At 34.0% G+C, this 25,805-nt stretch overlaps 1 pseudogene; it reads left to right on the top strand.

Annotated features, from left to right (window-relative positions):
• The first annotated feature begins 488 nt into the window (after positions 1-488).
• The window catches only part of LOC149576696 (polygalacturonase At1g48100-like), a 57,036-nt pseudogene continuing 31,719 nt past the window's right edge, over positions 489-25,805 (top strand).

Raw genomic sequence — 25,805 nt, 5'->3', positions numbered from 1 at the left:
ACATTTACATATTTAGAAAACAAACATTTCCCCATTTAGTGTCAAGGACCTACTTTATCCTATTAGGGCATCTTTCTTCCAAATGTCCAAATTTGAAAAGGACAAGAAATTCACCCCTTTGTATTGATTCCCTTTTCACATTGTACATTTTGTTGAACCCAACTATTAATATTTCTACTTATAATTTGGTATTCCGATCTTACTTTCCATTTTATGTAGTTATAATGCATATATTTACTTGAGATGATAATTTCTTAGCCTACTTTTTACCACTTTATACCTCACCTAACAACACACATATCTTTAAGATGCTTTTAACTCTTTTCTTAATAATAAATCTCTTTGGGGAGAAGCATTGAATATTGATGTAATCTCTTCTCTTGATATGTGACTTCCCCATGATCATACCTTGATGAAATTTGTTAATTCCCCTTGTAATATCTTACCTCTTTTTTATTCCCTTAATCTTACCATAAATTGCCATCGAAATGGTGTATTTAAGTACTAACCTATATTCAAATCCTTGATTTATCAAAAATTATTAAATATTTTGATCACATGAAATTTTGAATTCTAAAATGACATAAATAGTTTTATTCATCATCATATGTATATATTGCATTTCTTTATATCACTCTTAACCAAGTAATTAGTAAATTTAAGATTATAACTATGAATAATATAAACATAATATTTATTGAACTCTTAAAGTTTTATTTTTTAAAAAAAATTAAAAATAACTTATTAAACTTAGATTTGACAAACCTATTTTTTGTGGTATAGTCCATTAGATTAAGTTCATACACCAAATTGTATTCTATTTGTCAATAAAGAAAATGGGTAGCTTCTTTAATTAAGCTGATAGGCTTCACTCCTTGAGAATCATTGACCTGAATGTTCTGATTTTTTGATTTTTTGAAGTGAGGAGACAGAGGCAGCCTTCAAGTTCGTAATAGCAGATTCTCATGTTACAGTCTTGGATACAGTGGAAGTGGAAGTTGTGGGAATCATTCCTGGGGTGAAGAAAGTTGTTGTGAGAGACATACAACAACAACTAGTGCGTGGCTCTAACCTTGATGCAACTTGGGTGCATTATCAGGATGGTGTTTCAATAGTGGCCATTCCCAAAGTGCAAACTTGCAAGGATGATATGTCCTCTCCTATTGGGTCATTTCAATGATATCTCTCATATCATAATGAATTGAGAAAAGCCATTTTAGATATTAAATTTTTTTTATTTTTTTTGTGAGTCTTTTGTGGTTTGTATCAAATATTAAAAATCTTTTTCCATGATCTGTATTGATTGGAAGCAGATTGTGAATTGTAGAAATTATACTAAATTATACTTCTTCTTGTATGATATCATTGAATTTATAGAGATCATTTTGCATGATTTGTATCTTGAATGTATCTTCCGTGGAAGTAAACAAACTATTTTTTTTCTTGTGTGATTTGTATCACATTTTAAAAATTATTTTTCATCATCTATTTCTTCAATAGAAGTAGATTGTGAATGATAGGGATGTTGTAGAAATTGTCTTTTTTCTTTTCTGCGAAAATTTTAGAGATCTATTTCGATGATCTCTAGCTTGATTGGAAGTAAATTGTGAACGTTGGGATAATGTACTATTGGAATATTTAATGCAGGATTGACATTTTCCCCTAGAGCCAAACACTCACCTACTCCCTTGACGTCCAAAAAAGACAAAAAAATTAATACGGGTAGGTGAGTTTTTTTTTAATTCTAAAAACAGGGGGAAACTAGAATGTGACAAAAGGAATGTTTTATTCATTCATTAAGAGAGTTTGCAAAGCTAAGCAGAGAAGGAAAAAGGAAAGAAGTTTGTGCCTGCAATTGCACGTGTTTCCCTTGTTCACTCAGTAAGTTTGTTGTTGTTTGGATTTGTCCTGTTGAAGCAATGATTACTCCAGGTACCATTGTATGTAGCCATTAGAGCTACAAGTTTAAAAGCTTGTTGAAGTTTGAAGTATTATCAGTTTAGGGTTTTTTTGGTTGAAGCTGAATGCTCTCAAATTTTGTAATAGTTTAAATCTCAGTTGAATAGAAAAGAAAGTAGGCATACTTGAATCTATTGTTCTTCCTCTTCTATTAATTGTATTTGAGAAACTTGGTTGAAAGGTTAAAGCTCAACTCTCTGGTTTCAATCGTGAAAGCATTCACGTTAGATTTTTTCCTAAGTTATAAATCTTATTAGTTGGAGCTAACCTTACTCAGCATCCATTGTCTTCTTTGTGTGCTGAGCTAACTCAACACCTATCCTTTGTGTGTTGAGCTCACTCGTCACCTCTTGCCTATCACTCGGCACCATCAAGTGCTGAGCAAGTGCCGAGTAAAACTAGCACTCGGCACCTTCATGTGCCGAGCACTTTTTTCAAGTGCCGAGTAAAAATTTTTAGGTTTAGGGTTGTGAGTTTAAGATTGAATTTTATATTTCTCACATGGTATCAGAGCTTTGAGGCCCCACATCCACAGTCAGTTAGGGCATTTGTTTTCTTGGGATATTTGACATGGAAGGGGATGCAAGAAAGATATGGCAGCAACCACCATCATTTAATGGGCAAAATTATGATACATGGGCAAAGAAGATGAAGACTATTATGGTAGCAAATGATTTGTGGGAGTTTGTAGTTAATGGGTTCAATAATGTGATAGACCTAACTTAGTATGTTGCTCTCACAAATGCACGGAAGACTCATTTGAAAGAGTCAAGGAGGAAGGATGCTAAGGCATTAAGTTTGATTAAAGCAACAATGATAGAGACTATATTCCCTAAGATTGCAGTTGCAAATTATGCAAAGGAAGCATGGAATATCCTTGAGACAAACTTCAAGGGGACTGATAAAGTCCGTATAGTAAAGCTACAGAAGATAAGGAGGGAATTTGAGAACCTTCAGATGAAGGAGAATGAATTAGTTGCAAACTTCAGTTCAAGGACCTCCAATGTGATTAACCAATTGAAGTCAAATGGAGAAGACTATCAAGAGTAGAGGATAGTGGAGAAGATATTGAGGAGTTTAACTCATAAATATGACCATTTGGTCATGACAATAGAAGAGGCAAAAGACCTCACTATTTTGACAATGGATGAGTTGATAGGTTCTCTTCAAACCCATGAGCATAGGATCAATAGATCTAAATCTTTTACTTCCCAAGAGCAAGCATTCAAGGCTCAATCAAATCCAAGAAGAAGGGGGAGAGGAAGAAATGGCTCAAGAATGAACTCTAGAGGTAGAGGCCGAGGAAATGGAGGACAAAGAAATGTTGCAACAAAAAGCTCAGGAAGAGTAGATGGAGCAAGTAGCTCACAAAATATTTCAAGAGGAGGTAAGAAAAACTACAACTCAAATAAGAGTAATGTAGAATGCTACTACTATCATAAATATGGGCATTATGTAAATGAACGCTAGAAGAAGCAGAATGATCAATCAGGACAAGCAAATGTGGCTGATGTGAACATGGGAAGTGGACCCAATGCTGTTGCCTTCATCATGTGTAATGTTGGTGAAGAAGGAAGCCTTGAGGTTTGGTACCTCGACAGTGGATGTAGCAACCACATGAGTGGTAATGAAACCTTGTTTTCATTCATTGACAAGAGTTTCAAATCATAAATTAAGATGGGTAACAATGGAACCCTACCAGTTGTGGGCAAAGGATCTATTATGGTCTGCACCAAGAAAGGTGAGGAAAGGGAAATACAAAATGTGTATTTTGCCCCTAGTATGAAGCACAATTTGATGAGCATTGGTCAGCTCATTCAAAATAGATACAAAGTGCTAATGTAGAATGACATGTGTGTCATTCATGAAAAGGATGGGAGCAAGAATTTACTTGCAACAGTTCAAATGACAAAGAACAAAATCTTTCCCTTGAAGATAGAGACATGCTTCTCATCTCAAGTTTGTGTTGCACCTCACACACAATCAGCTCTAAGGAGTGTGATTGAAGACCCCTAATAGCTATGGCACCTTAGATATGGTCATCTTGGCTATGCCGGTTTAAATTTGTTGTCAAATAAAAGAATGGTAGAAGGTTTGCCACGTATACAAAATTCATGTGACAAGTGTGAGGCTTGTATTTTGGGTAAGCAACATAGGCTTCCCTTTAATTCTAGAAATTCTAGGAGGGTTAGATATCCATTAGAGTTAGTGCATACTGACCTTGTCGGTCCTATGCAAGTTACTTCCATTGGGGGGAGTACATATTTTATGACATTCATTGATGATTTTAGTCGTAGGACATGGGTGTATTTTTTAAAGAATAAATATGAAGCATTTGATAAATTTGTAGAATTTAAGGCCCAGGCTAAAAGAGAATGTGGACACTATATCAAGGTCCTAAGATCAGATAGAGGAGGGGAGTATACCTCCAATTCTTTTATAAATTTTTGCAAGAAACATGGCATAAAGAAAGAGCTCACAACCAGCTATACACCACAGCAGAATGGAGTGGTTGAAAGAAAGAATAGGACCATTGTTGAAATGGCAAGGAGCATGATGAAAGAGAAAGGTCTCCCAACTGAAATTTGGGGAGAGGTTGTGGCAACAATAGTTTAACTAATTAATAGGTGTCCTACAAAGGCAGTCCATGATAGGATTCCAATGGAAGCATGGTTACGAAGAAGATGGATAGTTGAACACCTAAAGGTATTTGGATGTGTTGCATATGCAAATGTGCCTAAAGAGAAAGCCAAAAATTGGATGACAAAGGTGTGAAATGTATTTTCACAGGGTACAGCCCAAAATCAAAGGCATATAGATTGTATGACCCATTGAACAACAAGATGACTCTCTCAAGAGATGAGGAATTTCTTAAAAATCAGTCTTGGTATGGTTCAATTGATGAGTCACTAAGCACTTCTAGTAAAGTGCCAATTATGAGTGAAGAACATGCTGATGAATAGCAAGAAGAAGGAGTAAATAGAAGAAAAGGCAAGCAACCTCAGTCATTGTCGAGCTCCTCTAGGCATGATCGAGTGTCAGTGCCGAGTACCAGTGAAGACCGAGCTAGTCGGCAAAGCAGCAGCAATGAAGATTTTGATCCCACACTCTCCTCCCTATTACCAAGAAAGACCAAGAGTCTTGGGGAGATATACCGAGATGAAAGGTATGAAGATTATGATGAGAGTGTTAATTTTACATTATTTTCTCATAGTGATCCAATATATTTTGAGGAAGCAATCAAGGAGAAGAAATGGTGTAAGGCCATGGATGAGGAAATAGATGCCATAGAAAGGAATGAGACATGGGAGCTAACTGAATTGCCTCCAAAAATGCATGTGATTGGAGTGAAATGGGTCTACAAGACCAAATGCAATGTTGAAGGCAAGATTGATAGGCATAAGGCAAGACTGGTAGTCAAGAGCTACAAACAATAGTATGGCAGAGGTTATGATGAGACATATGCCTCGGTTGTAAGAATGGAAATCATGTGTGTTGTCATAGCAATTGCAGCTCAGCACAAATGGAAGGTATTTCAAATGGATGTGAAGTTTGCCTTCCTTAATGGTGTATTGAAAGAAGAAGTGTATGTGGAGTAGCCACCTGGTTATGAAGTTGCAGGTGAAGAAAACAAAGTATATAGATTGAAGAGAGCTCTTTATGGGCTCAAGCAAGCTCCACAGGCATGATATAGTAGGATTGACTCATATTTAATGAGCAATGGCTTTAGCAAAAGCAATGGTGAGCCCACTCTTTACATCAAGGCAGCAGATGGTAATGTATTGATTATTGTCTTGTATGTAGATGGCTTGATTTTTACTGGTAATGATAAGTCTCTAATTGGTGAGTTCAAAGAGGCCATGAAAAGTGAATTTGAAATGGCAGACCTAGGTCTCTTGAAATACTTTCTAGGCATAGAAGTAAAACAAATGCATGATATCATCTTCATCTCTCAAGAAAAGTATGCAGGGCAGATCTTGGAGAGATTTAAAATGAAGAACAACAAGGTAGCCCCCACACCAATAGTAGTAGGTCTGAAGTTGAGCAAGGAAGACTCTAGCAAGAGAGTGTATCCAACACTATACAAGAGTATGGTTGGAAGTTTAATGTATTTGAATGCAACTCGACTAGACCTAATGCATGTAGTAAGTCTGATTTTCAGATTTATGAAAACACCAAAGGATTCCCATTGGCAAGTGGTAAAGAGGATCCTAAGGTATGTGAAAGGTACTAAGGGATTTGGAATTTTGTATACTGCATCAAATGAATTCAAGTTGGTTGATTACACTGATAGTGATTGGGTTGGAAGTTTAGATGATAGGAAGAGCACTTTCGGATACATGTTTCATATGGGATCGAGTGCAATTTCATGGGCATCCAAGAAGCAACCTATTGTTGCTCAATCTACAATAGAGGTTGAATACATTGCAGCAAATGCAGTATCATGTCAAACAATTTGGCTAAGGAGGATCTTGATAGATTTTAATGAAAGGCAAGAGGATGGAACCACAATTTATTGTGACAATATCTCATCAATTGCATTGTCCAAGAATCTAGTCTTCCATGGTAGAAGCAAGCATATTGAGATTAGATATCACTTCATTAGAGAGTTGGTGGAGAATGGGGATATCAAAATAAATTTTTGCAAGTCTGAGCAACAACAAGTAGACATTTTCACAAAGCCATTAGGCATTGGATCTTTTGTACACCTAAGAGAGTGTCTTGGTGTAGTTGATTTGGATTAGCTGTGATCCAAACACTCACCTACTCCCCTGACGTCTAGAACAGACAAAACATTAATACAGGTAGGTGAGTTTCTTTCAAATTCTAAAAAGAGGAGGAAACTAGAATGTGACAAAAGGAATGTTTTATTCCTTCATTAAGAGAGTTTGCAGATCAGAGAGAAGTTGCAGAGTTGAGCAGAGAAGGAAGAAGGAAAGAAGTTTGTGCTTGCAGTTGCACGTGTTTCCCTTGTTCACTCAGTAACTTTGTTGTTGTTTGGATTTTTCCTGTTAAAGCAGTGATTGCTCCAGGCACCATTGTATGCAGCCATTGGAGCTGCAAGTTTAAAATTTTATTGAAGTTTGAAGTATTATTAGTTTAGGGTTTTCTGGTTGAAGCTGAATGTCCCAGATTTTGTAATAGTTTAAATCTTAGTTGAATAGAAAAGAAAGTAGGCATACTTGAATCTATTGTTCTTCCTCTTCTATTCATTGTATTTGAGAAACTTGGTTGAAAGGTTAAAGCTCGGCTCTCTAGTTTTAATCATGAAAGCATTCATGTTAGATTTTTTCCTAAGTTATAAATCTTATTAGTTGGAGCCAACCTTACTCGGCATCCATTGTCTTCTTTGTGTGCTAAGCTAACTCGGCACCTATCCTTTGTGTGCCGAGCTCACTCGGCACCTGTTGCCTGTCACTCAACAACATCAAGTGCCGAGTAAAACTGGTACTCGACACCTTCATGTGCTGAGCACTTTTTTCAAGTGCCGAGTAAAAATTTTTAGGTTTAGGGTTGTGAGTTTAAGATTGAATTTTATATTTCTCACATGTACGAATTATGCTTTTATGTGTGTGGTTTGTATAAATTTTTAAAAATTGTTATATTTGATCTGCATCCTTGAATAGCAACAAATTAGGAATTGAGAATGATGAAATAATGCAGATTGTCAATTTTTTTTAAAAAATTATTAGTGCAGAGGAATAGTTGTTTTATTTATTTATTAAAAAAATAAAGGATAAAATGCAATGTTGTATTAGAGATTTTCATTTTCTAGACTAGATATTGCTTTGTACATTCACGTTAGAATGGGGAAAGATTAAGGCTTTAATACTTGTTTTGGATTGAAGTAATTAACTATTTAAAATTAATTAAAGCATGTTAAAATGTGTCTTTAAGTTGGAAGTGACATTAAGTTAAAATTACTTATATTATTACTAGATATACATTTATTAAACTACTTCTGGAATGTTCAGATTTTCCAGTAGTCATACGCCACTCAACGCTAAAGTGATGTTGTAAAAACTAGAAATGGTTCTGAAAGATTGAGTGTGGGACCTCTGATGATAGTAGACAAGTAGTGATGAGACAAGAAAACAATGCTGGAAACTAATACTATGGTGGGAAATTCACTTCTTACATGGACTATTTAGAAAAATTATTAGAAAGCAGGAAATGAGGGCTTATCTTCATTGGAGTCAATGGCAAGAAAGATTGTTGACTTGCAGGGGATTATGTAGGATCCTTCCATCATTGCAGACAATATAATAATTATTATAATAGAGAAATAAAGTGGGGAAAAATTTGTATTGACAAATAATCTACTTATAAAAAGTATAATTTTTCTTCCTAACAATAATAAAAATGAGTTTATAATAAGACACAATCACAAAGCTAAGATAACAAGACTAACAAAAATATTCTTTTTGTAGTGAGCTTTATTAGGAATTAAATGATACAAAATAACTACTATGAATTTCTTTTATAAAATAACAAAAAGGATAAATTCAATCTTGTATTAAAGATTTTTAGTTATCTTAGGCTAGGATAATGCTTTGTACAATCGCATTAGTGCTTCAAATTAGTAGGGGAAGATTAAGGGTTTAATACTTGTTTTGGATTGAAGTAGTTAATTATTTCAAATCGATAAACAATAGAGCATGCAAAAATATGCATTAAGTTAGAAGAGGCATTAAGTGGAAGCAACTTACATTACTAATGTCATTGATAATTTTAAAAAAATCTATAAACTTTTATTAGTTGCAAAAATGTTAGATTATTGTACTAGTTGTAATGTTAGATGAACATTCATTGAACTTGAACAAATTGAGGTAATCCCTTTACAAAAGTATCTAAAAGGTAGTTCTATTTAATAATATAACAACTGTAAAAATATGCTTCCATAGAATTATGATCTATTGGGCTTGGAGGTCACAATATACATGTCACACCAATATCACTAGGCAATTAACTAAAAAAAAAATTTACAATATTTTTTTAATTTCAAAAATTAACTAAATATCTATTTTTAAAATCAAATATCACAGTTTGAGATTAAAATTAAAATGCATTATGTCAATTTTACATAAAACTATTCTCATCAATTAGTTAAATTTATCAAAGATAAAAGTAAAATAAAATTAATATATATTTGTAAACCAAATTATTTTCATGTAAGTATATTCATGTACATTAAGTACCTATCTACCCCATCCTCAATTTATAGTTTTTTAAATTTTTATCTTAAAATATAAAATTATAAGAAAGTTCCTTCTCTTATAGATTTAAAATACTTTACTAGACAATTTACTTATAAGACAATTTTCTTTATTTTAAATAAATATGTTCTATATTTTGATTTGTTGTGTACAAAATTATTTAATTTAAATATTAAGAATATTTAGTTGTAAATTAAAAAATAAATTTTATATAATTTTTTGATATGATTGATCAAGCTTAATACTATTAAATAGTTGTCATATATACATCTCTTATCTAGGTGGATTTTTGTCCCTCCCTTGGTGTGTGGGTGTGAGAACCCATCCTTACTATGTGGTAAAGATGCATATTCATACATATTGGTCAAAAAATAATGCTAGGAATTACAATTCTTGTGTTTTAAGGGACAAGAATTTGATTGAAGTGAAGATTACGAAGCTCAATTTCTCTGTCTTAGAAAAATCACTTCAAAATCTTTGGTTCTTTGTATGCCCATCATCGATCAAAGTGCTTACAGTGTTTCCTGAGCAATTTTTTCTTTATAAATCTAGTCATATACATTTTCTTGACAAAACAAAGTATACTACATATTCGTAGGATATCAAATTTGGCTGGCATAGAAGCCATTTCTAATATTCTAAATGGTAAGCATATGGTGTAACATTCATGATCTCTTTTTTCTGCCCAAAAAAATGAAAATTTATGTTGTAAAATTTAATAGCCTTTATTTTGTCAGTGGTCCATCTCAAATGCATTGATCTTGGTTTAACATTTCTTCAAACATAGAGAATAGTTCTAAAACACAAGTCTCTCCTAATATAAAGAATAATTAGAACATATTAAAAAAAAGAAAAAATTAATCTATTATCAAAAAATCAAATCTCTTCTTTAAAATATAACAAAATTATAAAAAATAATTAATATAAAATTTCAATTCTATAAAGTGCATCTTAAAAGTATTTAGAAAAAAATCAATATTGAGAAAGTTTTTGAAAAGGGGGTTTTATAACACAAATTTGTTTGAATGAATTATATTTCAAATAAATGTTTTTTATTGAAAAAAATTTAAAATGTAAATTGAAATTTTTAAAAAACTATGACTATTTTCAAAACAGATAAAAAATGTTTTAATTGATTAAAATTAATTTACCAATTGACACAAATGAATCTCATGGAATTGTTTCTAAAGTACAATAATAAACAAGTGCCACATAGTGGCTAGTATTTGCCTAATAGTTAATTATAGTTTAATATAAGATAATTTAATAAAAATTAGTTTTAAAAAATATTATATTTTATAATATAAACTTACTAAAGATTAAAAAATTGAAATTATATATTTAGATATATTATTTTGCAAAAAGAGGGGAAAAAATTTATTAAGACAGAAAGGAATACAACAAGGAGAGCTCAACAAGGAGCTCGATCCTGAGCAACAAGATCATCAAATTCTTGCACCATCTCAAAGGACAGTTGCCTCCGATCCCTAATATTCCAACCCGGATCATGACTAGATGCCCATTTGGCTAAACAATCAACAGTTCTATTCCATTCACGAGGAATATACGTAAACCTAATGAACTGAAAAGAGGAAGAGAAGAAAAGAATCTGCTTAACAACAGTGGCTAGCTGCCAACTAACATCCTCAAGCTCTTGCGAAGAAAGCATGTTCACCACCACCTGGGAATCAGAATCACAGATAATCTTACTCCATCCTTGCAAGAAACACTATTCCACAGCATATAAAATAGCCTGAGCTTCCATGAGATTGTTAGTATAATCACCCTTATGAATTGAGAAGAAAAATTTAACATCCCCAGAACTACAACAAGCCACTCCGCCAATACCAGCCATACCAGGATTCCCATGGGAAGAACCATCAGTGTTAATTTTCAGAACTCCACAGGGAGGAGGAGTCCAGTGCCCATCCCGATTAACCCGACCCTTCCTTTGATGGTGAAGCTTCCTGGACATAGAAGGAAACCTATGAGCTATAGCCCCATCCTACAGATGAAAATTGAGGCGATTACAGATAGCAAGATCAACCGGATCTATATCCTCATCAAGCTCACACTTCACAAGAATAGTTTCCTGAAGAGAATGTGATATTTTCCACCAAAGATGCAAAACACCAAGTCGAACATCTTGGAATATGCGACAATTCCTCTCCAACTAGATATGCCAAAGCATGAAAGATGGGCCAACAATCCAAGCAGCATGGAGAAAAGAAGACTTGGAGGGAGCAGTACCCAAGTGGGCCCAGAACTCAGACAAAGAGGAAGCATGCCGACAAGAGCAACCCCAAGCGCTCCACCAAAGGTGCCATATCTGAGTATAATAAGAGCAATGGAAGAACAGATGGGAGACAGACTCCTCTCCAAATCCACGTTTACAAAGATTATCCCAGGTAAGACAACAGTTGTGAGCCACTAGCCACATGAAAAAATTGCACTTGGACCAAGAAACTTTATTCTAAACTTGCTTCCACCAAGGGACCTCAACATCCCCAAATAATTGTCTAGTTATCTCCTGATACCCAGCAGAGACATGATATTTACCAGACAAGGTACCGCCCCAAGCCAAAACATCTAGACCAAGCAAAGAAGAACACTCTCTAGAGGCTAGAATTTGAGAAAGCTCCTGACGATCCATGCCTGTACCTCCAGGAGGCCAATCAGAAGAATGCTTCCATCTGTAACCAACAACAGGTCCCAATTGATAAGGAGTCTTGTAATGAGCCACTTTATCCCATCCAGTGGCAAGAAAAGAGTCACAAAGAGGCTGAAGATGAGGGTATATGGATAAAATGGAAGGGAATCCATCCCAAGCATCAGACCAAAACAAAGCCTGAGAACCTCCTTTACATATCCAAAACAGACCCCTCTTTACCAACATCGCACCTGTCTTCAAAGTATGCCAAACCATTGAGCCACGACCTTCAAGAGGAAGTGCAAAAACAGAGCAAGGATCAGCACCGTGAAAATATTTATGAGTGATAATACGAGCCCAAAGTTGATGTTGTCTAGAGCTCCATCACCAATAAAGTTTAGTAGCCAAAGCTTGACCACTCAATAGAGTAGATCGAAGACCAAGACCACCCTCCTTTTTAGGCCTACAAACAGTTGCCCAATTAACCAAGCTCCATTTAGTAGTACGCAAATTACCACTCCAAAGGAATTGTCGAGAAAGAGCATCAAACTCCTTGAGAAAGTAAATAGGTGCAGCGTGAACCCAAAAAGTGTGCCGGGTTATTTTATTTATAATATAGTGAAATAATTATTTATTAAATTAATTGAATGTTAAGGTTTAAAGTAAAATAATTATTAAGTTTAAGATTAATTTTGATATTGGTTTAATATAATTTAAAATGTTGTAAGTAATTAAAATAATTACAAAAATATAAACTATATTTGTATACAATAGCATGGATTGTTAATAACGACTTAAAATAAACTCATTACAATAGTATGCAGCCTTTCTACAAATACTAAAACTATATAAAAAAACATTAAGTTTGAGAACTAATAAAGATCTTTGTTGATAAATTTGCAAGTTTAATATTTAAATTTTTTTTTTTTTTTGGGCTGACTTAACCTACATTTTGAAGTAGTAGCTTCATACAACCCATCTGTTTTACATAAATTATATACCACTATCTTTTTCAATCCAATAAAATGTTTAAAAGAAAATGAAAGAATTAGACTTAGTATTAGTAATCTAAAATGAATGAGGGAGAAATAAATGAGATCGTGTAAACAAATGTTAATGTGAAATCCTGAAATTTCTTTCATTTTCAGTCATATATCACAATTGAAGGAGAATTCTAAAATGCCAGTATAGACATTGTATATGGTAAAATATTGTGACAAGGAAATGAATCCAACAATGTCTTAGTTTACCAAACATGCATGTGAACACAATAGAGATCAAAAATTGTATCTGTCACTACTTCAAGTAGAATCATGTTAATATATCGTAGACATGCAACTAAATTCTCCTCACAATATGTCAAGGACATCTCAGTGGTTTATATATATAAATGACATATTAGTATTGGATTCTCACATCTTATGAAACATGTATTAGCTTCACCTTTGGCTCTCCCATCACTTTTGATTGTAACTATTTGTCTCCTACACCTTGAGAGGTCCTGTCTCATGTACATGTTCAAAAAATTGGATATATTTTATTTATATTATTTAGAGTTGTATTTAAATGGATTCTACAATTGGTTGTCTTCATATTTTCTAGGATCACAGATGAATACATTCAATAATTTAGGTAAAGGTTGAGACCATTACACAATAGTTGAACATAACATTATTCACTTTTGAAATCTTATATGTAAGGTTGAATTATACATTTCATTATCTATTTGAATTATATGTTGAAGAAATATTTAACCAAAACTACCTCTTTCTAAGTTAGACATGCCCATCCAAGAAGAAGACAAAAAATCTCAATTAAGCATCATTTTGGATGAAGTTGAAAGTGAGGAGGAGAGCCTAGAAGAAATAAAGGCTCAACATAATGGATTGCAGATAAGAGTGGTGCAAATGCTACCAGATGGAAATCATCTCTTTAGCTTCTTATTACCCGCGGGAGTACCATTACACAACAGTTGAACATAACATTATTCACTTTTGAAATCTTATATGTAGGTTCAATTATACATTTCATTATCTATTTGAATTATATGTTAAAGAAATATTTAACCAAAACTGCCTCTTTCTAAGTTAGACATGCCCATCCAAGAAGAAGACAAAAAATCTTAACTAAGCATCATTTTGGATGAAGTTGAAAGTGAGGAGGAAAGCCTAGAAGAAATAAAGGCTCAACATAATGGATTGCAGATAAGAGTGGTGCAAATGCTACCAGATAGAAATTGTTTTTTCTGAGCTCTAGTAGATCAACTTGAAGGTGACCAAGAGCAACACTCAAAGTATTGTAATATGGTAGTGGATTACATTATGGAGAATCGTTCATACTTTGAGCCTTTCTTTTCTTAGAAAGATGACATGAATTTTGAAGAATACCATGAAAAAATGGCAGAAGATGAAACTTGGGGTAGACCATTGTGAGATATATGTAGCCTCCATGGTGACTCAAACTAAAATTCATGTGCACTATTTGAAGGGCCAAGAAAATCAAATCTACAATATTGATAGCTCAAAAACATCCACACTTCATGTCTCATATCATGATGGAAACCACTACAATAGTTTGTACTTCATTAATAACAATGCCAGTGCTCATGTAGCACCCATGCTTTTGGAGGAGGATAATCAAAGTACAAGCCATAATGACCAAGATCCTATTAAGCTCATTATAGATGAAAAAGGTTGCAAAGATAACAACAAATGTTGCATAGAAGATAAATTATTGAAAAGAAAGGACAAACATTGAGGAAAGAAATGTTTAATAGGTGTATTCTATTTTTAGAAAGGAAGATAAAATAATAAAGATTTTAAAATTATCCTTCTAATATTCTACTGTATATAGAAAATATTATTAGAATTTTTTTTGTGACATGATTTGATATATATAAAACTATTGACGTAACCTTTGCACCCTTAAAAGGTGCTAATATTAAACTTTTGCACAAAGCATTAAAACAATTAGTGCAAAGAGATTGAAACTGAGCATCTTGCAATTGTCAACCTTTCCATTAGGTCAAAATCGTATCATTTTGCTTGTAAAAATGGTAATGAAAGAATGAAATCTTATCGTGTTAATTAGCATGCTGATAAAGACAAGAGGTGGCTAGTTTCCTCGTGATACACAAGTCTTTTCAAACCAAGCAAACAAAGCTCCTCTTCACAGCCGCCAATTTCGAAAAGATGATCTTTTGCAGCCACCTCTTTTACCATTTTTTTGGCACCAGATATTGTTTTCCTGAACTGGAGATTTTCCAAATCATACGTGTTAGAAGAGATAAGAAACATGCAAGCTTTTCATTTCATTTGATTTTAATATGTTAAGAACATCATCGTTACACCACAGCATATCACGTGGAAATTTGTGGCTATGGAGAAGCTAAGATGCACTTACATAATCAATTTGTTTATATTTTTTAATAAATTAAAATTGATAAAATTATTATAACATGATTTTGGACCCCCCTGAATTTCTTCACAAGTAGTCCGTTATCATGTGATTGCCACAAGTATATATATCCCCCCTAACTATTTTTATTATCAATTCAATTTGAATGAAAGTAATCAAGGGAGAGGTGATCATCACACAGAGTGTTGAAGAAACATTGACTTCAAAAAATTGCTCAGGATCAAACCATTTTGTAACATTTTAACGTCTTTGAGAGTGCAGTAAACGTGATAGATATTGTTTCTCTTTCTATGTACAATCTTTCTAAATTTCAAACCTGGCATTGTTTGAAAGGTATGTTTGGAGTGGGAATTGGAATAGGTAGAAGTAAATTCTTATAATTTTCAATCTTCTGTTCTGTTTAGGTGCACCAAATCAAAATATCTATTTTAATTTTGACCTAAACACCAACATTTACAATTAAGTAGAATTGAAATAACTAATTCCTATTCCAATTGTGACTTATTCAGATCCAATGCTTTGCTGAAGCTATTTTCTCAAAAGGGATTCACGGCAGCAAAAGCAGTGCAGAATAGACGGCAGGTGACAGACGACAGAAGCAGCCGATAGCTTGAAGAAGGATGACAAGCCTGTGAAGTCTTTGTAAATCATACCAATTGGACTGGCTACAATGTCCATAGTGGGCAGTCTCAGAAATCGCAGTCTTGGATATATCTGATCGGGCATTCTCATTGCCCACACTGGTCACGCTAACTCCTAAGATTTCACTCATACCGTGACTTTCCATTGTACAGATCCATTCACACTGAGATCTTCATTTTTTCAGTTCAACCTGCCCTCTCAACACTCTATCAATGACGAATTTTAGGGAAATGGTTAATATGGTGGAATCAAATTTTAAATTGCAACTCTAATTCCAATTATTGTAGCAACAAACATATGTGGAATAACAGATTTCAGAATAGAAAATCTGGAATATCAAATATAAGAATAGAAAATCCAGAATATCAAATTCCAATAGCAAAGTCGGCCCTAAGGGTCTAATGTAGCCATGCATGGGTAGAGATAATGGTTTAGAAAAGAGAAATAAATATTTGAATGTGTTTGAATAGTTCTGAAAAGATTTGTTGATTTGATATCTATATATTAGTTAATTAATATGCAAAACTTTTTATTTAGTAATGTCTAATATTTTTTATAGCATTGCACCAATGGTTTTGACTTAAAATTGTTATTGTTGATGGTGAATACCTATATGTAATAGAACAAAATGTATTCTTATACTCAAAATAAACCAATCACATACTACTACATCAATCGTTTATAGACATGTGTCTCTTTTGCATGACCATTAGGCTCACTTCTCTTTTGGGTTATTTTGGATGCCTTGGCTAGTAGAAAATGTGGAAAGAAACTAAGTCATCAAACATGTTTATTTCAATTCTAACTAACTTAATGGATGGAAGAGAAATATTTGCATAGGCATCTTCCTTGTTTGTAAACTAAAGGTTTTAAGATCTAAGCAAGTTATAAATAAGGAGAAATGACTTAACTATAACTAACATTACTCATTGATTTCTTCCACAAATAATATCAGCATCTACTATTCACAAAGTTTCTTGTAAATAACCAAAGTTCTCTTTTGACAATACTTTAGTGAAAATATTACCTAAATAATCTTTCGACAATACTATTATAAAACATAGTTCTCTAATAATAAAATTGCTATAAAAAAAAAATCTCAAAAGATTGGGTTCGGCATTCTCTTGTGCTTATAGTAGATCACTCAATATCTTCCCATCTATATTTCTTGCTATGATATTGATTTGGCTATAACATATTTAGCTTCAACTAATAAAGGTATTACTATGGCTTGTATTTTTATTTCCTATGATATTGTAAAATACATATCCATAAGTCTACTTCCTATCATCAATATTACATGTTGTAACTTGATGCAAGCCCTTATTTCTTATTGTCTAACTTTATTTATACTCATCTTCAATAGTTTCTTAGCATAAATGGGTGGTATATTAACATTTACTATTTTATTACTATTTGCACACCTTGGAATTAGGTGTGCCTCATAATCCTACATCTGCATCATCATTATGGAACTTGATTCCAATTTCATCCTTTTTCCTATGGTAAATTTTGAATTTTATGCTCCTATGTAATATGACTTAAATTGAAAGCAATGCCTAATGTTGGTTTTTATATGGGGAATTGAGTCTTGTGCTCAATATGTCTTATTTTGTATCCTTGGGCATTTAATATGTATATATAAATATCCCATTTTTTTCTCACTTTGACATTTCTGGTCTAGAATTTAATAACCTACAAGATCAATATTTCAAGAACATTATCAAGGTCTTCAAGCATCCAAGTCTTCAAAGCATTCTCTTTCATCAACCATTTTAGAAAACTACAACATTCAATATTCAAAGTCTTTACTTTCATGATTTTCTTTATAGTTTTTGTGTGGATTCAAAGGCTATTACATTAAAACTTTTAATTATATTCAAAGAAGTATTGCATCTTCAAAAGATAAGCTAATTCATGATTTAGATCTACCTTCTATTTAATAGTAGCAATTTTTCCTTTATGAAGTTCTATTTAATTTTCAAGGTTGATACCTAAATAGACATTTTACCAAAAAAAACTTCCTTCCAAAACCTTCTTACCCAATTATCCATGTACGCATAAGGGTAGTACATATATTAAAACTTTTGCAAAAAGTTGAGGATCTGATAGAGAAACCTTGAAGTTTCTAGGTGAGAATATTGTGAACACAGTAAAAACTCACTTTGTTCTCAAGTTCCCTAAATTTTTAGTTCAAATTCATACCACAGGTATGTGTTAGGTCATTTCTAGTTTTCAATACTTTTTTATCAATCTTTAATTTCTCAATTTATCTATATTTTCCTATTTAGCCTTCTATATTCTATTATCACATTCACTTTACCTCTCACTTTTTAAGATTTACATATTTATTAGATTCAATCATTCCCCCATTCGGTGCTTAGAACTTGCATTAGTCTACTAGGACATCTTTCTTTTGAATATTCAAATTTGAAAAGAACAAGAAATCCACCCTTTCGTATTGCTTCCCTTTTGACATTGTACATTTTTGTGAATGAAACTCATAACATTTCTACTTATGATTTGTTCTTTTGATCTAACCTATATGCAATGAATTATTTCGTTTATGTATTTGCAGTAGTAAAAAAGATCTAAAATAATATTTTTTGTGCCTATTTCTCATATTTTCAATTTTAGATTAGTTTTATAATGTACATATTTACTCAAGGTGATAGTGTCTTAGCCTCTTTTTTACCACATTACCCCTCTCCTAACAACCCTCATGTCCATAAGGAAATATATATGTAAGAGAAATATTTTAACTCTTCTCCCAATAATATATCTCTTTGAGGAGAAACATTGATGATTAATGTTAACTCTTCTCTTGATGTCTACCTCCCCCATGATCTCATTCCTTGGGGAAAATCTTTGATTCCCAACATGATGCCTTACCTTTTATAAATTTCCCTCATGTTACCATAACCCACCATTAGGGTGTTGTAGTTAAGTACTAACATGTATTCAAATTCATGATCTATCAAAAATCTATATATATTTTGAACACGTGAGGTGTTCAACTATAAAATGACATAAATCATTTCCATCATCATTATATTGCATATTGCATCTCTTTATATCGTTCTTAACCTTGGGTACTAGAATATTAAATTAGTAAATTTCACATCATAACTAAGAATAAGATAGACAATTTAGTAGAATTTTTTTTTTTTTTTAAAAACTATTTTTTATAATTTAGTATTTTTAGATAATGTAGAAATGACAAAAGAAAAACTAGGTAGATTATTCTATTAGATTAAGTTCATATCTAACAAGTTTATTTTTGCATATAAGCTAGCTTGACGCTTACATACACATAACTAACTTATGCTAGAAAATAGTGCTTTCCAGTTAGTAACAAATGGATATTGTGTGTGTGTGTGTGTGAGTAGGTGGACATATGTGCATCCTGCACATGTGTGTATTTACATACATTTGAAGTTATTACATCATACTAAATTGATTCCTAACATCTATTTTATACACAAATCTAAACATCAATCTGAACTTTACAATTCTTCAAATAATATTATTCTTTTGTAAATACTACATAAACCTGATGACAGATAAATAGACCATTTGTATACATAAATTGGAAGATAACCAACTAGTTGAGAACTATGAAATTTTGAATTCAACTCAAAACTATAAAATGAAATTCTAACGAAATATCACTTTCATTTCAATAGTTTTGCATCAATCTTAATTTTTCTTTTTTCAAATTAATTGTTATCTTATGTAGTTTCCTTATGAAATCTTTTTGAAGAACACCAGATCAGTATTCTATTTGTCAACATTAAAAATTGGTAGCTTCTATAATAAATTATTGTACATGTTGGAATATTAAATGAAGTGTACATTTGCCCCTTGAGCCAAATGCTCACCTACCACCTCTGATGTCTAGAATAGATAGAAACATAAATACGGTGGGTGAGATTTTTGAAATAAAAAATGAGGGGAAAAATGGAATGTGACAAAAGGGAATGTTTCTACATTCATATTCATTCAGATAGATTATTCAGAGATTCAGTTCAACAGAGCATAGAAAAGGAAGAAGAAGAAAGTGGTCAACAGATCCACTTGTTACAGAGACAGAAGAAAGTATGTTCAATGTCTCCAATTGCACGTGACTCCTTTGTTCATTCTGTGAGTTGGTTGTTGTTTTGTTTTGTCCTGTTGAAGCAGTGATTGCTCTAGGCACCTTTGTATGTGGCCATTAGAGCTGAAAGTTTAAAAGTTTATTGAAGTTTGAAGTATTATCAGTTTAGGGTTATTTTAGGGTTTTTTGGTTGAATTTGAATGCTCCCATTTGTAATAGTTTATATCAAAGATTGAATAGAAGGCAAGCAGGCATACTTGAATCCATTGCTCTTCCCTTGTTTATTGCATTTGACAAGTTTGTTTGGAAGTTTCAAGTATTGGGTTTTTGGTTTTAATGGTGAAAGCATTCACATTGAAATTTTTTCTAAGTTATAATATTTTTCAATTTGAACAGAACACTCTGCATCCTCTTTTGTTTTCTCAGTTGGAGCCGAGTTTACTTAGCATCTATTATTGCTGAGCACTCTTCTTCAAGTGCCGAGCTTCTTGTCACTTGGCAACTATTGTCTATCACTCGGCACCATCAAGTGCTAAGCAATCTGTGACTCGGCACCTTCAAGTGCCGAGCAAGTGCTAAGCAAAATTGGCACTCGACACCCTCATGTGTCGAGCAGTTTTCAAGTGCCGAGCAAAGATTTTAGGTTTAGGGTTGTGAGTATTGATTTTAATTTAATATTTCTCACATGGTATTAGAGCTTTGAGGCGCCACATCCACAGTGAGTTAGGGCATTTGTTTTCTTTGGATATTTGACATGGCAGGAGATACAAGAAATATATGATAGCAGCCACCATCCTTTAATGGGAAAAATTATGATACATGGGCAAAGAAGATGAAAACTATTATGGTTGCAAATGATTTATGGGAGTTTTTGGTTAATGGATTCAATGATGTGACTGATCCAACCCAGTATGTTTCTCTCACAAATGCACAAAAAAATCATTTGAAAGAGTCAAGGAGGAAGGATGCAAAAGAATTAAGTTTGATTGAAGCAGCAATGACAGAGACAGTATTCTCTAAGATTGCAACAACAAATTATGCAAAGGAAGCATGGGATATCCTTGAGACAAACTTCAAAGGGACTGATAAAGTCCATACAGTAAAGCTACAGAATATAAGGAGGGAGTTTGAGAACCTTCAAATGAAGGAAAATGAATCAGTTACAGACTTCAATTCAAGGACCTCCAATGTGATTAACCAACTAAAATCAAATGGAGAAGACTATCAAGAGCAGAGGATAGTGGAAAAGATATTGATGAGTTTACCTCATAAATATGACAATTTGGTCATGACCATAGAAGAGGCAAAAGACCTCATTGTTTTGACAATGGATGAGTTGATGGGTACACTTCAAACCCATGAGCATAGGATCAACAGATCTACTTCTTCATCTTCCCAAGAGCAAGCATTCAAGGCTTAGACAAATCCAAGAGGAAGGGGGAGAGGAAGAAATGGCTTAGGCAAAAACTCCAGAGGTAGAGGCCGAGGTAATGGAGGACAAAGGAATGTTGCAGTAGAAAGCTTAGGAAGAGCAGATGGAGCAAGTAGCTCACAAAATACTTCAAGAGGAGGTAAGAAAAACTACAACTTAAATAAGAGTAATGTAGAATGTTACTACTGTCATAAATATGGGCATTATGCAAATGAACGTTGGAAGAAGCAGAAAGATCAGTCAGGACAAGCAAATGTGGCTGACGTGAATATGGGAAGTAAAAACACTACCTTCATCATGTGTAATGTTGGTGAAGAAGGAAGCCCTGAGGTTTGGTACCTCGACAGTAGATGTAGCAACCACATGAGTGGTAATGAAACCTTGTTTTCATTCATTGACAAGAGTTTCAAATCTGAGATTAAAATGGGTAATAATGGAACCCTACCAGTTGTGGGAAAAGGATCTATTATGGTCTGCACCAAGAAAGGTGAGAAGAAGGAAATACAAAATGTATATTTCGTCCCTAGTATGAAGCAAAATTTGATGAGCATTGGTCATCTCATTCAAAATAGATACAAAGTGTTGATGGAGAATGACACGTGTGTCATTCAAGAAAAGGATGGGAGCAAGAACTTACTTGCAGCAGTTGAAATGACAAAGAACAAAATGTTTCCCTTGAGGATTGAGACATGTTTCTCATCTCAAGTTCATGCTGCACCACCCATACAATCAGCTCTAAGGAGTGTGATTGAAGATCCCTCATAGCTATGGCACCTTAGGTATGGTCATCTTGGCTATGCTAGTTTAAATTTGTTATCAAATAAAAGAATGGTAGATGGTTTGCCACATGTAGGAAATGCTTGTGACAAGTGTAAGGCTTGTATTTTGGGTAAGCAACATAGGCTTCCCTTTAATTCTAGAAATTCTAGGAGGGCTAGATATCCATTAGAGTTAGTGCATACTAACCTAGTTGGTCCTATGCAAGTTACTTCCATTAGGGGGAGTACTTATTTTATGACATTCATAGATGATTTTAGTCGTAGGACATGGGTGTATTTCTTAAAGAATAAATTTGACACATTTGATAAATTTGTAGAATTTAAAGCCCTGGCTAAAAAAGAATGTGGACACTATATCAAGGTCCTAAGATTAGATAGAGGAGGGGAGTATAACTCCAATTCTTTTATAAATTTTTGCAGGAAACATGGCGTAAAGAAAGAGCTCATAGCCAGCTACACACCACACTAGAATGGAGTGGTTGAAAGAAAGAACAGGACCATTGTTGAAATGGCAAGGAGCATGATGAAAGAGAAATGTCTCCCAACTAAATTTTGGGGAGAGGCTATGGTAACAAAAATTTACCTAATTAATAGGTGTCCTACAAAGGCAGTTCGTGATAGAATTCCAATGGAAGCATAGTCACGAGGAAGATGGATAGTTGAACACCTAAGGGTTTTTGGATGTTTTGCATATGCACATGTGCCTAAAGAGCAAAGGTAGAAATTGGATGACAAAGGTTGGAAGTGCATCTTAATAGGGTACAACTCAGAATCAAAGGCATACAGATTGTATGACCCATTGAACAACAAGATGGCTCTTTCAAGAGATGTGGAATTTTTTGAAAATCAGTCTTGGTATGGTCCAACTGATGGGTCACCAAGCACATCAAGTAAAGTGCCAATTATGAGTGAAGAAGATTCTGATGAGTAGCAAGAAGGAGCAGATAGAAGAAAAGGCAATCAGCCTCAATCATTGCCAAGCTCCTCTAGGCATGATTGAGTGTCAGTGTCGAGTAATAGTGAAGATTGAGCTGGTCGGCAAAGCAGCAATAATGAAGATTCTGATCCCACACTCTCCTCCCTATTACCAAGAAAGACCAAGAGTATTAGGGGTATATACCAAGATGAAAGGTATGAAGTTTATGATGAGAGTGTTAATTTTGCATTATTTTCTCATAGTGATCCAATCTATTTTGAAGAAGCTATTAAGGAGAAGAAATGGTGTAATGCCATGGATCAAGAAATAGATGCTATAGAAAGAAATGAGACATGGGACCTAACTGAATTGCCTCCTAAGAAGTAAGTGATTGGAGTGAAATGGGTCTATAAGACCAAATGCAATGTTGAAGGCAAGATTGATAGGCATAAGGCAAGGCTGGTAGTCAAGGGCTACAAATAGTAGTATGGCAGAAATTATGATGAGACATATGCCCCGGTTGCAAGAATGGAAATTGTGCATGCTGTCATAGCAATTGTAGCTCAACACAAATGGAAGGTATTTCAAATGGATGTGAAGTCTGCCTTCCTTAATGGTGTATTGAAAGAAGAAGTGTATGTGGAGCAACCACCTAGTTATGAAGTTGCAAGTGAAGAACACAAAGTATATAGATTAAAGAGAGCTCTTTATGGGCTTAAGCAAGCTCCACAAGCATGGTACAGTAGGATTGACTCATATTTGATGAGCAATGGCTTTAGCAAAAGCAATGGTGAGCCCACTCTTTACATCAAGGCAACAGATGGTAATGTATTGATTGTTCTCTTGTATGTAGATGACTTAATTTTTATTGGAAATGACAAGGCTCTAATTGGTGAGTTCAAAGAGGCCATGAAAAGTGAATTTGAAATGACAGACCTAGGTCTCTTGAAATATTTTCTAGGCATAGAAGTAAAATAAATGAATGATGGCATCTTCATCTCTCAAGAAATATATGCAGGATAGATCTTGGAGAGATTTAAAATTCAAAATAGTAAGGCAGCCCCCACACCAACATCAGTAGGTCTAAAATTGAGCAAGGAAGACTCTAGCAAGAGAGTGGATCCAACACTATACAAGAGTATGGTTGGAAGTTTAATGTATTTGACTACAACTCAACCAGACCTAATGCATGCAGTAAGTTTAATTTCCAGATTTATGGAAACACCAAAGGACTCCCATTGGCAAGCGGAAAAGAGGATCCTAAGGTATGTGAAAGGTACCAAGGGATTTAGAATTTTGTATACTACAAGTGATGATTTGAAGTTGGTGGGATACACATATAGTGATTGGGCTGGAAGTATAGATGATAGGAAGAGTACTTTTGGATACATGTTTCATATGGGATTGGTTGCAATTACATGGACATCCAAGAAGCAACCTATTGTTGCTCAATCTACAGCAGAGGTTGAATACATAACAGCAAAAGCAGCAGCATTTCAAGCTATTTGGTTAGGGAGGATCTTGACAGATTTGAATGAAAGGAAAGAGGATGGAACCATAATTTATTGTGACAACATCTCATCAATTTCATTGTCCAAGAATCCAGTCTTCCATGGGAGAAGCAAGCATATAGAGATTAGATATCACTTCATCAGAGAGTTGGTGGAGAATGGGGATTTCAAGATGGAATTTTGCAAGTTTGAGCAATAGCTAGTAGACATTTTCACCAAGCCATTAGGCATTGGAACTTTTGTACACCGAAGAGAGAGTCTTGGTGTAGTTGATTTGGATCAGTAGTGATCCTGGTTTATTTGGCTCGGGACAAAGGGGGAGTGTTGGAATATTAAATGAAGCGTACGTTTGCCCCTTGAGCCAAACGCTCACCTACCACCTCTGACATCTAGAACAAACATAAACATAAATATGGTGGGTGAGATTTTTGAAATTAGAAATGAGGGGGAAAATGGAATGTGACAAAAGGGAATGTTTCTACATTCATATTCATTCAAACAGATTATTCAGAGATTCAGTTCAGCAGAGCAAAGAAAAGAAAGAAGAAGAAAATGGTTAGCAGATCCACTTGTTTTAGAGACAGAAGGAAGTATGTTCAGTGTCTCTAGTTGCACGTGACTCCTCTGTTCATTCTGTGAGTTGGTTGTTGTATTTTTTTGTCCTGTTGAAACAGTGATTGCTCCAAGCACCTTTGTATGCAGGCATTAGAGCTGAAAGTTTAAAAGTTTATTGAAGTTTGAAGTATTATTAGTTTAGGGTTATTTTAGGGTTTTCTAGTTGAAGTCAAATGCTCCCAGATTTTGTAATAGTCTATATCAAAGATTGAATAGAAGGCAAGTAGGCATACTTGAATCCATTGCTCTTCCCTTGTTTATTGCACTTGACAAGTTTGTTTGGAAGTTTCAAGTATTGGGTTTTTGGTTTTAATGGTGAAAGCATTCACGTTGAATTTTTTTCTAAGTTATAATATTTTTCAGTTTGAACAGAACACTCAGCATCCTCTTCTATTTTCTCATTTGGAGCCGAGTTTACTCAGCATCTATTGTTGCTCAGCACTCTTCTTCAAGTGTCGAGCTTCTTATCACTCAGCACCAATTGCCTGTACTTGGCACCATCAAGTGCCGAGCAATCTGTGACTCAACACCTTCAACTGCCGAGCAAAACTGGCACTCGACACCTTCATGT

This window comes from Cupressus sempervirens, chromosome 1 (genome assembly GCF_028749045.1).
Source record: "Cupressus sempervirens isolate cs-2001-9-10 chromosome 1, ASM2874904v1, whole genome shotgun sequence".
Taxonomy (NCBI): domain Eukaryota; kingdom Viridiplantae; phylum Streptophyta; class Pinopsida; order Cupressales; family Cupressaceae; genus Cupressus; species Cupressus sempervirens.
Note: the sequence above shows the minus strand (reverse complement) of the source record. Positions and strands in the feature narration are given on the sequence as shown.